Genomic DNA, 14,492 nt, shown 5'->3' with positions numbered 1-14,492 from the left:
AAGGGGCTCAATACCCCATTTCAGTCTTCACTGATCATAAAAATTTTGCAAACAGCTCGCTATTTGAATCCCAGATAGACCAGATGGGCGCTGGTTTTCTCTTGCTTTTATTTCAAGATCTCCTATCATCCTGGTCCTCAGAATACTAATACAGAATACTAAGGCTGATGCCTTATCTCACTCTTTGAACTCAGAACAAGATAAAGTCCAGGAACTCTCTCCTCCAATCCTGAATCCTACATCATTTGCTTCCACTAAGCTCACTTCTAACCCTCCTCGCGGAAAGGCTTTCACTGCACCAGATCTATGTAAGAAGTTACTTAATTGGGCTCATGCTTCTCGATTTTCTGGACATACTAGTGTGGAGAAGACTGTCAAGTTTATTCAATGGTCCTATTGGTGGCCTACGCTGAAGCAGACGTTCAAGACTTCATTGCTTCCTTCATCAAATGTGCCCAACACAAGATTTCAAGATAAACATCTCCTAGTCTGCTGCATCCGTTGGCTGTTCCTCAACAGCCCTGGTCCCACTTATCTATGGACTTCATCATGGAATTACCTCCATCTCAGGGTCACAATACCATATAGATCATCATTGACAGGTTCTCTAAAATGGCTCACTTCATTCCCCTAACAGGTCTGCCATCTACATCCAAGCTTGCACAACTCTTTATTAAAGAGATTTTCCATTTACATAGCCTTCCCCAGGAAATTATCTCAGACAGAGGAGTTCAGAACTCCTCTGAACTCCAGTGGCCAAGTTCTGGAGATCCTTATGCTCAGCCCTTCAAGTGAAGCTCAAGTACTCCATAGCCTATCATCCTCAGACTAATAGGCAAATGGAGAGGTGAACCAAGATCTTGAACAGTTTCTTTGCTTGTTCATCTCATCTTCTCATGATGACTGGCTGGAGCTTCTGCCATGGGCTGAGTTTGCCCACAATGACCTTTTACCACTCTTCCACTGAGAGCACCCCATTCTATACTGTGTGCGGTCATCATCCTTGTTTGCCTGGTTTCCCATCGCTACCGACTGTTGACGTACCAGCTGTTAAGGATATGCTTCAACATCTCACAGCTATCTAGGGTAAGGTGCATTCTTCGCTGCTGAAAGCTTCTGTGCGCTACAAGAAATTTGCAGATCGAAAAAGACGGGCCGCTCCAAAGTTCCAGCCTGGTAACAGAGTATGGTTATCTACTCAGAACCTCAGACTTTGGATTCCATCCATGAAATTTGCTCCACTATTTATTGGCCCGTTTTCTGTAGAAAGAGTGATCAATCCTGTGGCTGTCAAATTGAAATTACCTTCTGTTTTGCGAATTCCTAATTATTTCCATGTGTCACTTTTGAAGCCGTTAATCTTGAACAGATTCCAGAGAGTTCTTCCCAAGTCTCCTAGTGTCAAAACTCGTGGACCAGAATTTGAAGTAAAAAAGATCCTGGATTACCACTGTCATTACAACTCCAGTATCTCATTGAATGGAAAAGCTATGGCCCAGAAGAGAGGACTTGGATCTCCGCCACCGATGTTCATGCTCATCATCTCATTAAAATCTTCAATTCCAAATTTCCTCACAAACCAAGAAAGTGTCCAGAGTCCACTTTTAAAAAGGGGGGTATTGTCACAAACCACGCTAGAAACCTCCGCTCCAGACTCCTGCATCTTCCCATATGTCAGTGCCATCGCTGCCTGCAGAGCCATCGGCCTGCTGTTCCAGTGATCTCTGATGCAAGGCCTCCAGCAAGGCAAGTTTCCTGGAACATGGGCGAGGCCATCTTGGGCCAGGTCAGGTGATACCCATGCATCCAGTCAGCAGCCACCTCAAGTGGCTTCAGCCTGATGGTATAAAAGACCTTCCTGTAACACATGCTGGTTGCCAGTGCAACAATATTCCTTGCTGCTGCATGACCTATGTTCCTGAGCTCCCTGTGTAACCCTATGCTTCCCAAGCAGTTCAATCCACGTTACTCCAGTCCAGAGTCAATTCCAAGTATTTCAAGTTCAGTCCACGTTACTCCAGTCCGGAGTCAATTCCAAGTATTTCAAGTTCAATCCAAGTTGCTCCAGCCCAGAGATCAAGTTCAAGTTCATGTTAAATCTATAATCTACAGTTCTTCCTCCAAGTTCAGTGATCATTTAAAGACTCTTTTCCTACAGTCTTGTTTTTGAACCTTCAAGTTGTGTTATCTCTGCCCAGAGGACTCTATTATTTCATCTTATATCACCGTCTTCTTATATCACAGCTGTATGAGTAGAAACTATATTAAACCGTCCAGTTTCAAATCACCTACTGATCCAGGTGTCTCTGTCCTACACCCAAGTTCGGGTACACAACTCCAAGTTTCTCATTCCATGACACAGACCTTATAAGAAAGTACAGTGGCCTGATGGTTCATGACACGTGCAAATTCATTAACTTCTCCAGTTACAACTGAAGGAGCATAACTGGGCTTTAACAGGGAGTTTTCCATAGGTGATGTTCACTGAGTGTCTGTCGATGCAGCTGTGGCTTATGTAGAGGTGTGCAGAAGTGTAAGTATGCCTGTTCTTAGATATATCTATTGCACCTAGTATTAGGCTGGTGCAAATGCACACTGATGATGATAGGTATTTATCAAAGTGTATGGACAGGGGTAGAGCAGATGCAGAAATGCATATAGCTGAATACACGCATTTAGGTCTATGCATGTAATGTGAAAGCAATTATGGCTGACTTTCATTCAACTCTGCATCAGCCTTTAAGAGCATTAAATGCAATACAAGAGTTAACAACTTACATATAGGGGGAGATGTATCAAATCAGAGAGAGATAAAGAGAAGAGAGATAACGTGCCTATCAATTAGCTCCTAAATGTGAGTTTACAAGCTGTGCTTAGATGGTACTTTATCTATCTCCAAGGCTTGATACATCTAAGCAGACTGCAAGCTGATTACTGTAAAAAAAAATTGTCAAATTTTTTTTTTACTTACTTGACTCCAGGGACTGGTGATCGGGCCTCCGGTGATGTCTACCCTCCGGTCAGCTGGTCTCCCATAGTGCACTGCGGCCCGGTCATCAGGTGATCGGGTCCCAGTGCAGTATGGGTCCGTGATTGTGGGAGGCGGGGTTTAGTGCAGGGGGACAGAGCTTAGCATTGGGGGGTAGCAGCGGTGGCCGGTCGGCACATGCACGGGCACTTTGTCACTGTATTTTTGGTGAAAATACCGTGACTAGTGTGCGGAGGGGATTCGCAGGGACAGAGCTTTATCATCCTTGTAGCACAAAGCACCGACAGCACAGAAAAGGGGCAGCTAATGTCATCACTTTCCAATATCAAAACATTGCTATTACTTGCAAACAAGGCATCAAGAAAACAAAAACGATGATGTTGTTTATAATTATGATGATGGTAATGATCGAGAAATTGGAATAAAAGATGACACAACTGCTACCTGACCACATCTCAACTATGTGCCAAACGTAATTCAAAGGTGGCAGGATCAAAAAGAACTAGTAAAAATAAAAATGTGATACCCCTCATTGTGTTCTCCTTTATTGCCCAATTTGGCCACAGCTATTGAGGCCACAGGGGGTCATGACTATCAGAAACTAAACTCTCCAGAATGCTTTGCAGGAATTCAGAGAAAAAGATGGGTAAATAAATGACAGCTGGAAGGAGAGCAAACATGCACTGGGATGGGGACAGATAGAACAGAGCAGTGGGGGCAGAGCTAGTTGGCTGTGGTAGGAATAGCTGATCACCTTAGTGAAGACTGTACAGTTGTTCTGTACTACAGCATCCAGCAGTATAGCTTGGTTAATAGGAGGTAGATACTAGTGGAAGTCTCTGATACAGAAGGTGAAATAGGAGAACAATGAACAGTGTGGTGCTGTGGACCTTCTACCTGCTGCTGGCCACACAATGAGGAGGACTGGCCCCGGTGCCCACTAGCAGCATGGAGGAGGGATGGATGCCTTTCCCAGCCTCCATGAAGCACCGCGCTCTGCAGGCAAGATGGTATAAGGAGCTGACATCAATATGGAGAGGTGATTTACTCTGCAGTACAGGGACTGCAGGCTGCTGCAGCATGGTTATTCTGATACTGTGTGCGAGCATCCTTGTCTGGGAAGAGGGGGCTGGCATGCACGTTACACCCCCCAGCCTCTGATGCATGCAGTTATTTCTCCCCACCTGGGCTGTAATGACTATTAGTCCACAGACATGCTGAGTAGCCCAGGCACCTCTGATTGGCTGGTGTCAGTGAAGGGGTAGAAACAGAAAGCAGAGCTTTTCATCCTTCTATGAATCGCTCTCCTCATATTAGTGTATGCAATATAGTAAAATAAACAGAAGTTCCCAGGAGCCCACTCAAACCGATGACAAGACATCAGATATAAGAGGAATGAGAGTACCAGCATTGAAAGATACCTTTATGAGCATATGAATTTACCATTAGTGTGAGTTGGGGTACGCCCACCTTTTTTTAATGTATTGCACATTCTGCATGGGTGAGAACTGCAACTGATTTATTTCACAGTGGTGACAAGATCTCCTGGTTAAAGATACCTTTATATGAGGAATTTATAATATTTGAACGTGAGTGCGGTATGATAATTTCCACTGTTCATATTCAGGGGAGGAAGCTACATCCCTTTAAGTTTTATGAGAGACTCTTTGTCACGAACTACTACACTATTTTGTTCTTGTTTCTTTTTCTCTCTTCATTTGCAAGATTCCATATAAGAAGAACTACAACTTCATCCACTAAAGTTGATCATTCATCTACTACAGTATGTTGAACATTTCCCATTGGCAGTAAGATAACCCCAAATGTTTTGTATTTACTCTTTATCTGCTATTGTGTTTGATATTTACTAGGAGTGCGCAGATTTTAGGTTTGTCCACTTTTGCATTTCTGCACTGTATCCAACTCACACTGTTACCCGTACTGTATCCGACCCATGCTGTATGTTACCCAGACTGTGTACCGCACTGTATCTGACTTACGCTGTATCTGACCAGCACCGTATCTGACCTGCACTGATCCAACCAACACTTTTACCCATACTGTATCTGACCTGCACTGTAACCAACTCACGCTGTATGTTACCCAGCCTGTAACCCACACTGTATCTGACGTACGCTGTATCCGACCAGCAGCGTATCTGACCTGCACTGTATCCAATCCAAACTGTATCCCACACTGTTTGCATCCTGCACTGTATGCGACTTGTGCTGTATCTGACCCGCGCTGTATCCATCTTGTGCTGTATCTGACCTGCACTGTATCCAACCCTCAGTGTAGCCTGCACTGTATGCAACCCGCACTGTATCTGACCTGCACTGTATCCAACCTGCACTGTATTCGACCCGCAGGTATGGAACACTGTTTTTATGGTTGGGGAGATTTTGGGGAACTGCTCAACAAAAAGGCTGATTGGGCTTTCCATGGGCATAAAGTGCCAGTCATTAGTGGCTCAGGGCTCCCAGGAGGGAGGTAAAGATTGGGTACTCAGAATAGGCATGTTGTGGGTGCTTGTGCACATGTGTAGGGGCAATTCATGTATGCTGTTGTTACTTTACACATGGTTTAGTTTTTTTTTTTTCTTTGCTGTTTGTTAACTTCTACTACTTTAGAGCAATGATATTCCACGCACGATTCTTAGTAAATTTCTGTGTTGGATTGTTTTCTATTGAAAGTACTTGAGAGTTGGTTTGATTGATTGGTTATTGCTAATACATCACTAATTACAAAACAATTTTAAACAGAAATAACTGCTGTGTATTTGTGCCGCTGCTCTTTTGCTTAGTATAGCCAGCCAGCCTTTGGTCTATATTGGTGAACAATGGAAATTAATGTTATTGAGGTTAATAATTCTCTAGGAACAAAAAATGCCTAAATTATGTGATTTTAGCTTTTTTTTGTAAATTTTTGGAAAAAAAACAAAATCAAAACCAGTAACAGCGTTTTGGCAAAACCGACACCAAAACCGGACGATGAATTAGAAGCAAAACCAGCAAAAATGGTCCGTCACACATCTCTAATCTGGATGCCTGTGTGATAGAACTGTAGCTTGATGATAATTAACAGTGCAATTGAACAGTTAATGAAAGGTCTGTAGGTCTGTAATAATCTTTCCATTGGTATTGTAAGTAGAAACAGTTATTCAAGTTAGTGCTACTGTAAATGTATTGAAGTATACATATTTATTATTTGTTTTTAAGAGATTAACCTATACATTCATACTATTGCTAATGACATTGAGTTGTGTCTGAACTTGACCTGATTCAGACCCGTTCGCTAACGCGCGATCTCTCCCTGCCAGGCGATTGTTGCTCAGTGCGCATGAGTATAAGTCGCAGTGCGCATGCATAAGCCAGTCACTGCGATGGGGAATCGTGTGCTCATAGCACAAAGCCAGAGCGCTACTTTGAGTGACAGATAGTGCCGTTTGTGGGTGGTAACAGGGGAAGGTGCTTGTAAACGGGGGAGTGGTGTTGCGAACGCAGGCATGTGAGGCCAACAAAATGCTGTTTAAAGGGCGTGCATAATTAGCAAAGTAGTGTCATTGTACACGTCACCTGCATGTATTTCAGCCAGCACTGATCGCAGTGCTTGCGGCAGGGTAGGGCTACCTCAAGGGCTGCGAGCAGCTCCGATGGCTCTCAATGGTACTGATTAATCCAACAATTCCAGGAGATGACGTGTGTTGCGAGGGGAAAGGGGGCGTCTTTATACACTAGCGAGCACTCAGTGGTGTAGCTCGTTAAGACATAGAGGGCGTCCTTACGCCACACAGTGCGAGCGTGGAATTTGAATATCCAGCCCCTTTTTGGCAGCAAGCGGCCACATCTTGCGAGCAAGTCTGAATGAGCTCCTTAGTGTCATTCTCCAAGAAATTTAATATTTCATTGTATGATAAATATTACTGTGGAAACCTGATATTGCATCTTTAATATTGCTGAGAGTCTAAAAATATTTATGTGTTCATTCCAAAAAGTAAAAGTAAATATTTATACCTTTCTCTGGCTGTTCATTTACTGTGTCTGGGGGCCTTGCCTCTCTGTTGTGGTGTGGAGAAGAGGAATAACTTTTGCACTGCTGAATGTTGGTGTCAGAGCAAGAAGCTGATTCCTCATTTCCTACCTCAACCAGACAATATTGAGCCTCTTTTATGTATAACTGCTGTAACAACTAAATATACATGGGGTACCTCATACAGTCACTGATGGTTATTTATTAATATTATATTTATATACAGTACATATTTTTTCCAGTCCACTACTGTAAATCTGACAGGATCCTACCCAGACCCATAGTAACATTTTGTAGTGGCTTACACAGTTTTTAGCGTGGATACAGTGGGACACATAGTTTCTCGTTTCATTTGCCTTGCCAATAGACTTGAAGCCTTAGAAGGCAAAAATCATACTCACCGAAGACTCTACACTATGGCCTATGAGCACAGCACTCAGAGATGTTTTCAGAGGAGAGTAAGGATTGGAGCAGTGAAGGTAACAGCTACACAGGCCCAGAAGCTGATTGGCTATAGCTACTACTGCTGATACCATGGTAGCTAATGTAAACCAATGCATTCAAAAATCAGCTTTCATTGTTTAATTTACATGAGACATACAAAAAAAATATTCCTGTATGTTTGCTATAGGTTTTTGCAAATTTGCACTTAAATGCAGCACATGGAGTTTATGAAGTACTGTAACACCTATGCACACAGCGTTGAAGAGGGTCTATACTGTCTGTCTGTGAGGCATGTCATAAAATGACTCACATCACTGTAAATGAGCGCTAAAGCAGTTACATGGTTCGGCAAGTATGAAGCAACGCAAGTAAATTACTCTGACCTATCTTTTCAGCCCTGCATACTAAATGACACTGCCTAGTTTTGCAAATATGGCCCAATTGTACAAATGCACATAACTTTTACATTTGCAATGTGCTGTCTGGTGAGCATGACAGTACATTGGCAATGACTTCTACTTTAAATTGGATGAATTATACAGCATTCATCTTTTGGTTTGTCATATGTGGAAGACTCTTGTTCACTGCATGTGACAACACAAGGTATATCAGTGGCTTCAAACTCAACTACAGTATATGACCTTTCCCTAATATTAGGTTTGAGTCTGAAATGTGTAAACAAGCCAATGCTGCTGGTCTGCTGTATTGATATATGCATTTATAATTTATATATTTTCTATTTTATCTGTATACTGGCTGTATTTTTTTAATAACATAGTAGAACCTCTGGTCTGTTACTATTGTACAAGTTAAGCATACTGTGAACCCAATTAAATGTATATTGTTATTTTCAAGTCATTCAAGTTATGAATTCTCACCTTTTGGTAAAAAAAGTGTTTATTGCTTCATTATTACACCTGTATTGCAGTTTTATCCATTAATAGATACCTTGGAATTTTTTTTCCCTTTAATTCCGGCTAATGTAATCTCTATCCTCACACCAGTCTCCTTACAGCTACCCATGGAATCTTTTACTTTTGTCCTTTGTCGACCCTTTTAGGCCACATTCAGTGATCCTATTCATGCCATCTGCTAACTGAGAAGGGAACTGTTTGCTAAGTGTAGCAAAAATGCATCAAACTGAGCTGTCACTTTTATTTGTGCATTAAACACTCTGTCCCGCTGCTCATGTTTTTGGAACATAAGCTGAAAATTTTAGGTAGATTTTTCAGCACATTGTTTTTACAACTATATTATACAACACAGAGCCCATACCCCCCTTCTTTGCAGAAAATGGTACAATCTTTTTTTCTTGACAGAAGTCTTTTCTAAAGGCTTGCTGAAGCCTTACTAAGCAGCTGCAAGTTAGGTCATTTTCCCAGGAGTTTTACATGTGGAAAACTGAGAATTACCAAGTCCTCAAAAAGGACACCATCTGGCCTTGGTGAAAAAAAGATCATGACACTTTCAGTGGTACCAACAGGCCCTGATGAACTATAAAGGAATTCATGCTTAGACTGTCATCCAATGGTAACTTCGTCTAGCAATCACCTCGGTGACAGCCACTTTCATTCATCTTTCCAGCTATCTATTAATACAATGCACTTTTGTGCAGCCCTATTTGCTGAATGTATAAAGTAAGTCCATTATCTAGTTTTGTTTCTAGTCTGTCTGATGTTATACTGTACTATAGTGTGTTAGCGTAAACAGTTCTGATATACTACAACATGATAGCGTAAACAGTTCTGAACTTCTGATATACTATAGTATGTTAGTGTAAGTAATTCTGATATACTATAGCAGGGCTGGCCAATCAGTCAAAAAAAATATCTGCGGTCACGTTGAAGAGCCGATCAGATGCGCGCGCCGAAAGCGCATGTTCAAAAATGGGGTGTGGCCTAGCTGTCACAAGGCCATGCCCCATTTTTGTGCGCACACCTTTGGTATGACATTCGCAGGAGCATAACCTTGCGTCATACCCCCGTTTTTAGTCATGCTGGTGGCAAGCCCAGCACATTGAAAATACACAATTTACATAACATTCCCAATATAATTTTTTCACTGTTAAAGTGAGAGAAAAAGTCAGAGCTATATAGAAAACATTGAAATAGCCACGTTCACATAAAATAAACAGAAATAAGCCAGATCCACATAAAATACATTTAAAAGACACATCCAAATAAAATACATATATTGAATTCCAGAACCACATAAAATACATTGAGAAAGCCAGTGTCCATTATGCAATCCCCCCCCTGTAGTTGTGCCCATTATGCAATGCCCCCAGTAGTTGTGGCCCTTATGCAATGCCCCCTGTAGTTGTGCCCATTAAGCACTGCCCCCAGTAGTTGTGACCTTAATGCAATGCCCCCTGTAGCTGTGCCCCTTATGCAATGCCCCCTGTAGTTGTGCCCATTAAACAATGCCCCCAGTAGTTGTGGCCCTTAAGCAATGCCCCCTGTAGCTATGCCCATTATGCAATGCCCTCAGTAGTTGTGCCCCTTCTGCAATGCTCCCTGTAATTGTGCCCATTAAGCAATGCCCCCAGTATTTGTGGCCGTTATGCAATGCCCCCTGTAGCTGTGTCCATTATACAGTACACCAAGTAGTTGTGGTCCTTATGCAATGCCACCTGTAGCTGTGCCCATTATGCAATGCCCCCAGTAGTTGTGCCCCTTTTGCAATGCCCCCTGTAGTTTTGGCCCTTATGCAATGCCCCTGTAGCTGTGCCCATTATGCAATGCCCCCAGTAGTTGTGCCCCTTCTGCAATGCCCCCAGTAGTTGTGCCCATTAAGCAATGCCCCCACTAGTTGTGCCCATTCAGCAATGCTCCCGGTAGTCATGCCCCCTAAGGTAGTGCCCCCAGTACTTGCTCCCCCTCCCCGCCCACACCCCTATGAAGAATCTTTCCTGTCTTCATGCTGGCACCGCTTCACACCATCAGGGCTCCCGAGTCCTGCCGTCGCTGGCACTTTCACTGCCTGCTGGATCTAACTGGATCCAGCAAGCAGACAGGCTCCTCACATCGTGGGTGACGTCATTACATCACCTGTGCACTGCATTACTGGGAATGCTGGCCTCTGATGCTATGAAAGGCTCCTTTAGTCTCTGATCACTTCAGAGACCAGCATTCTCAGTACTAGTGGGGGTCTGCCGAGCTGCGAGCCGTATCGGACATTCAAAATAGCCGCGTGTGGCTCAAGAGCCTAGGGTCTGACACCCCTGTACTATAGTATGGTAGCGTAAGCAATTCTGTGTGTTAGCGTAAGCAATTCTGATATAGTATAGTATGTTAGCATAAGCTGTCCTGATATACTATAATATGTTAGCATAAGCAGTTCTGATATACTATAATATGTTAGCGTAAGCAATTCTGATATAGTAAGTTAGCATAAGCTGTCCTTATATACTAAAGTATGTTAGAGTAAGCAGTTTTCATATAGTATAATATGATACTGTAAACAGTTCTGATAAATTATAGTTTGTTAGTGTAAGCAGTCCTGATATACTATAATATAGTAGAAAAAGGTGGGGGGATTAACCCCCTATTGTTCCTCAGCACACTGAATAGTACCTGCAACAATATATGAAAACTATATGGTCATAGAAATCAGAGATATTAGTTGCATGCATTTGCAAATACATAGGATTCTGCTAGGCCATGTCACGGCTTCTCTGTCTTTAGCAGTCCCTAACACTAAGGGTTTCACATCCAGGGCGCAGTGCACCCCAGAAAACGTCCAGCCCTGGACCCCCCCAGGGCATCACACGAAAAATGGAAAAAGAGTGACAGTGCAGTGTAAAGTATAGCTGTGTAAGACTAATTAATGAGTGTTGGAAAAAGGGGTTAAAATATATGTGAATTATTACATGAAAAAAATACAAACATAATATGTGATGTAAAAAGCAACTATGTGTATTAAGTGGTGATGTCATGAGGGGGCCCAGCCAGACCAGCCCCGGAGGTCTTACACCCGAACGCTCACCCCAAATGTAAATTATACCAATTATAAGGCCTCATGATAAAGGCACATATAAATTTTGTCAAATGTAAGGCCTTCTGATAAAGGCACATACATAACTGCATCCACATTGAGAGCCAGCTTACCTGGGAGTCACCCCTGGGAACTCCAACTAGCACTACTAGAACCAGCATGCCCTACTAATGCTGGCTCCTTCATGCCACTCATACCAAACAACACTCATTAATTAGTCTTACACAGCTATACTTTGCACTGCACTGTCACTCTTTTTCCATTTTTCATGTGATGCCCTGGGGGAGTCCAGGGCTGGATGTTTTTCGGGGTGCACTGCGCCCCGTATGTGAACCCCTTAGTGTTAGGGACTGCTAGAGACAGAGAAGCCATGACGTGGCCTAGCAGCTTCCCATGTATTTGCAAATGCATGCAACTAATATCTCTGATTTCTATGACCATATAGTCTTCATATCTTGTTGCAGGTACTATTCAGTGTGCCGAGGAACAATAGGGGGTTAAACCTCCCTCCTTTTTCTACTTAGTATGACCCCTCCCTTTCATGCGCCTGATTAGTGCTGCTAGATTGATTGAGCAGCTGCCATTTTTTGTTTGTTTGGTATGAGTGGCATGAAGGAGCCAGCATTAGTAGGGCATGCTGGTTCTAGTAGTGCTAGTTGGAGTTCCAAGGGGTGACTCCCAGGTAAGCTGGCTCTCAATGTGGATGCATTTATGTATGTGCCTTTATCAGGAGGCCTTACATTTGACAAAATTTATATGTGTCTTTATCATGAGGCCTTATAATTGGTATAATCTACATTTGGGGTGAGCGTTCGGGCGTAAGACCCCCGGGGCTGGTCTGGCTGGGCCCCCTCATGGCATCACCACTTAATACTAGGGGTGTGCACCGGCCACTTTTCGTGTTTTGTGTTTTTGTTTTGGATCTGGATCTTTCTTCGTGTTTTGGATCTGGATCGGTTTTGCCAAAACCACCCTTCCGTGTTTTGGGTTCTGGGTTTTGTGTTTTGGATCTGTATTTTTTTGAAAAAAAGCATAAAAACAGCTAAAATCACAGAATTTGTAGGTTTTTCTGCTCCTATGCTATTATTAACCTCAATAACCTTAATTACCACTCATTTCCAGTCTATTCTGAACACCTCACACCTCACAATAGTGTTTTTATGTCCAAAAGGTTGCACCGAGGTAGCTGGATGACTATGCAAAGCGACACGAGTGGAGGGCACAAACACGTGACCCATCTAGGCGTGATTCTGCAGTGGCAGACAGGATGGCAGTTTGAAAAACTAGGCCCCAAACTGTACATAATGCAAAGAAAAAAAAGAGGTGCAAGATGGAATTGTCCTTGGGCCCTCCCACCCACCCTTATGTTGTATAAACAGGACATGCACACTTTAACAAACCAATCTTTTCAGCGCCAGGGTCTGCCACACAACTGTGGCTGAAATGATTGGTTCCTTTGGGCCCCCACAAAACAAGCTGGCAATTAATCTGTCCCTGCACAAACTCGCTCTACGGAGGCAAGATGTCGTCCTCATCCTCCTCATCCACCGATTCCTCACCCTCTTCAGTGTTGTGTACATCCTCATCCTCACAGAGTATTAATTCGTCCCTGCTGGAATCCACAACCACAGGTCGGTCTGTACGTTCTGGAGGCTGGTCTCCCTGGAAGAGTTGATAATTCATTTTATGAACATCATCTTCTCCACATTTTGTGGAAGCAACCTCCTACGCCTTTCGCTGACAAGGTTCCCGGCTGCACTAAACACTCTTTCGGAGTACACACTGGAGGGGGGGCAACTCAGATAAAATAGAGCCAGTTTGTACAGGGACCTCCAAATTGCTTCTTTTTCCTGCCAGTACAGGTACGGACTGTCTGACATGCCTACTTGGATGCTGTCACCGATGTAATCCTTTAACAGACAGACGCACGCTTGTCGCAGCTGCTTTAAGGATGCAAGTGCGGCTACAGCCCACACAATTCACAAAGACAGAAAAAAGAAGAAGAATATTTTTATTGTTTGTGTAGCACACTTTGAGGGTGTCACCACCCTTTAACAGACAGACGCACGCTTGTCGCTGCTGCTTTGAGGATGCAAGTGCAGCTACAGCCCACACAATTCACAAAGACAGAAAAAAAAAGAAGAATATTTTTATTGTTTGTGTAGCACACTTTGAGGGTGTCACCACCCTTTAACAGACAGACGCACGCTTGTCGCTGCTGCTTTGAGGATGCAAGAGCGGCTACAGCCCACACAATTCACAAAGACAGAATAAAGAAGTAGAATATTTTTATTGTTTGTGTAGCACACTTTGAGAGTTACACCACCCTTTAACAGACAGACGCACGCTTGTCGCTGCTGCTTTGAGGATGCAGGTGGAATCTAGACGGGATTTGGAACCGGGGACACACTACCTCCATCAATTCTCTAAATCCCACTGCACTAATGGCGGATACCGGACGCACGTCTAACACCAACATAGCAGTCAAGGCCTCAGTTATACGTTTTGCTTCAGGATGACTGCTGTTGTACTTCATCCTCATCGCTAGGGACTGTTGGAGGGTCAATTGTTTAGTAAAAGTAGTGATGTTCCTACTTCCTCTCTGGGTTGATGAACAACTCCCAGCAGCAGCAACAGCACTAGGAGGAAGTGGTTCTTGATCTTTCCCTATTTTATTTTTATCGGAGAAAGTTTGGTCCTCCATTTATGTTATATTGATATATACGTGCGGCTAAAGCGCACACAAACACAGAAAATATTTTTTTTATTTTTGCTGGAGAGTAGTGCACATTGTGGGTTACACCACCCTTTAAGAAATGAGCCAGCCGGCACTTTATTTATGGGACACAGGCGCACGCTTGGCGCTGCTCCTTTGTTGATGCACGTGCAGCCACAGTGCACACAAGTCACAAACACAGAAAATAATTTTTTTTTGGTTTGGACTGGAGTGTACTTTGGGGGTTACAGCACCCTTTAACGGTCAAGCCAGACGGCCCTTTACTTATGACACAGGCACACGCTTGGCACTACTTTG

This window comes from Taudactylus pleione, unplaced genomic scaffold (assembly GCF_031769625.1).
Source record: "Taudactylus pleione unplaced genomic scaffold, aTauple2 ptg000015l, whole genome shotgun sequence".
Classification (NCBI taxonomy): Eukaryota; Metazoa; Chordata; class Amphibia; order Anura; family Myobatrachidae; genus Taudactylus; species Taudactylus pleione.
Note: the sequence above shows the minus strand (reverse complement) of the source record.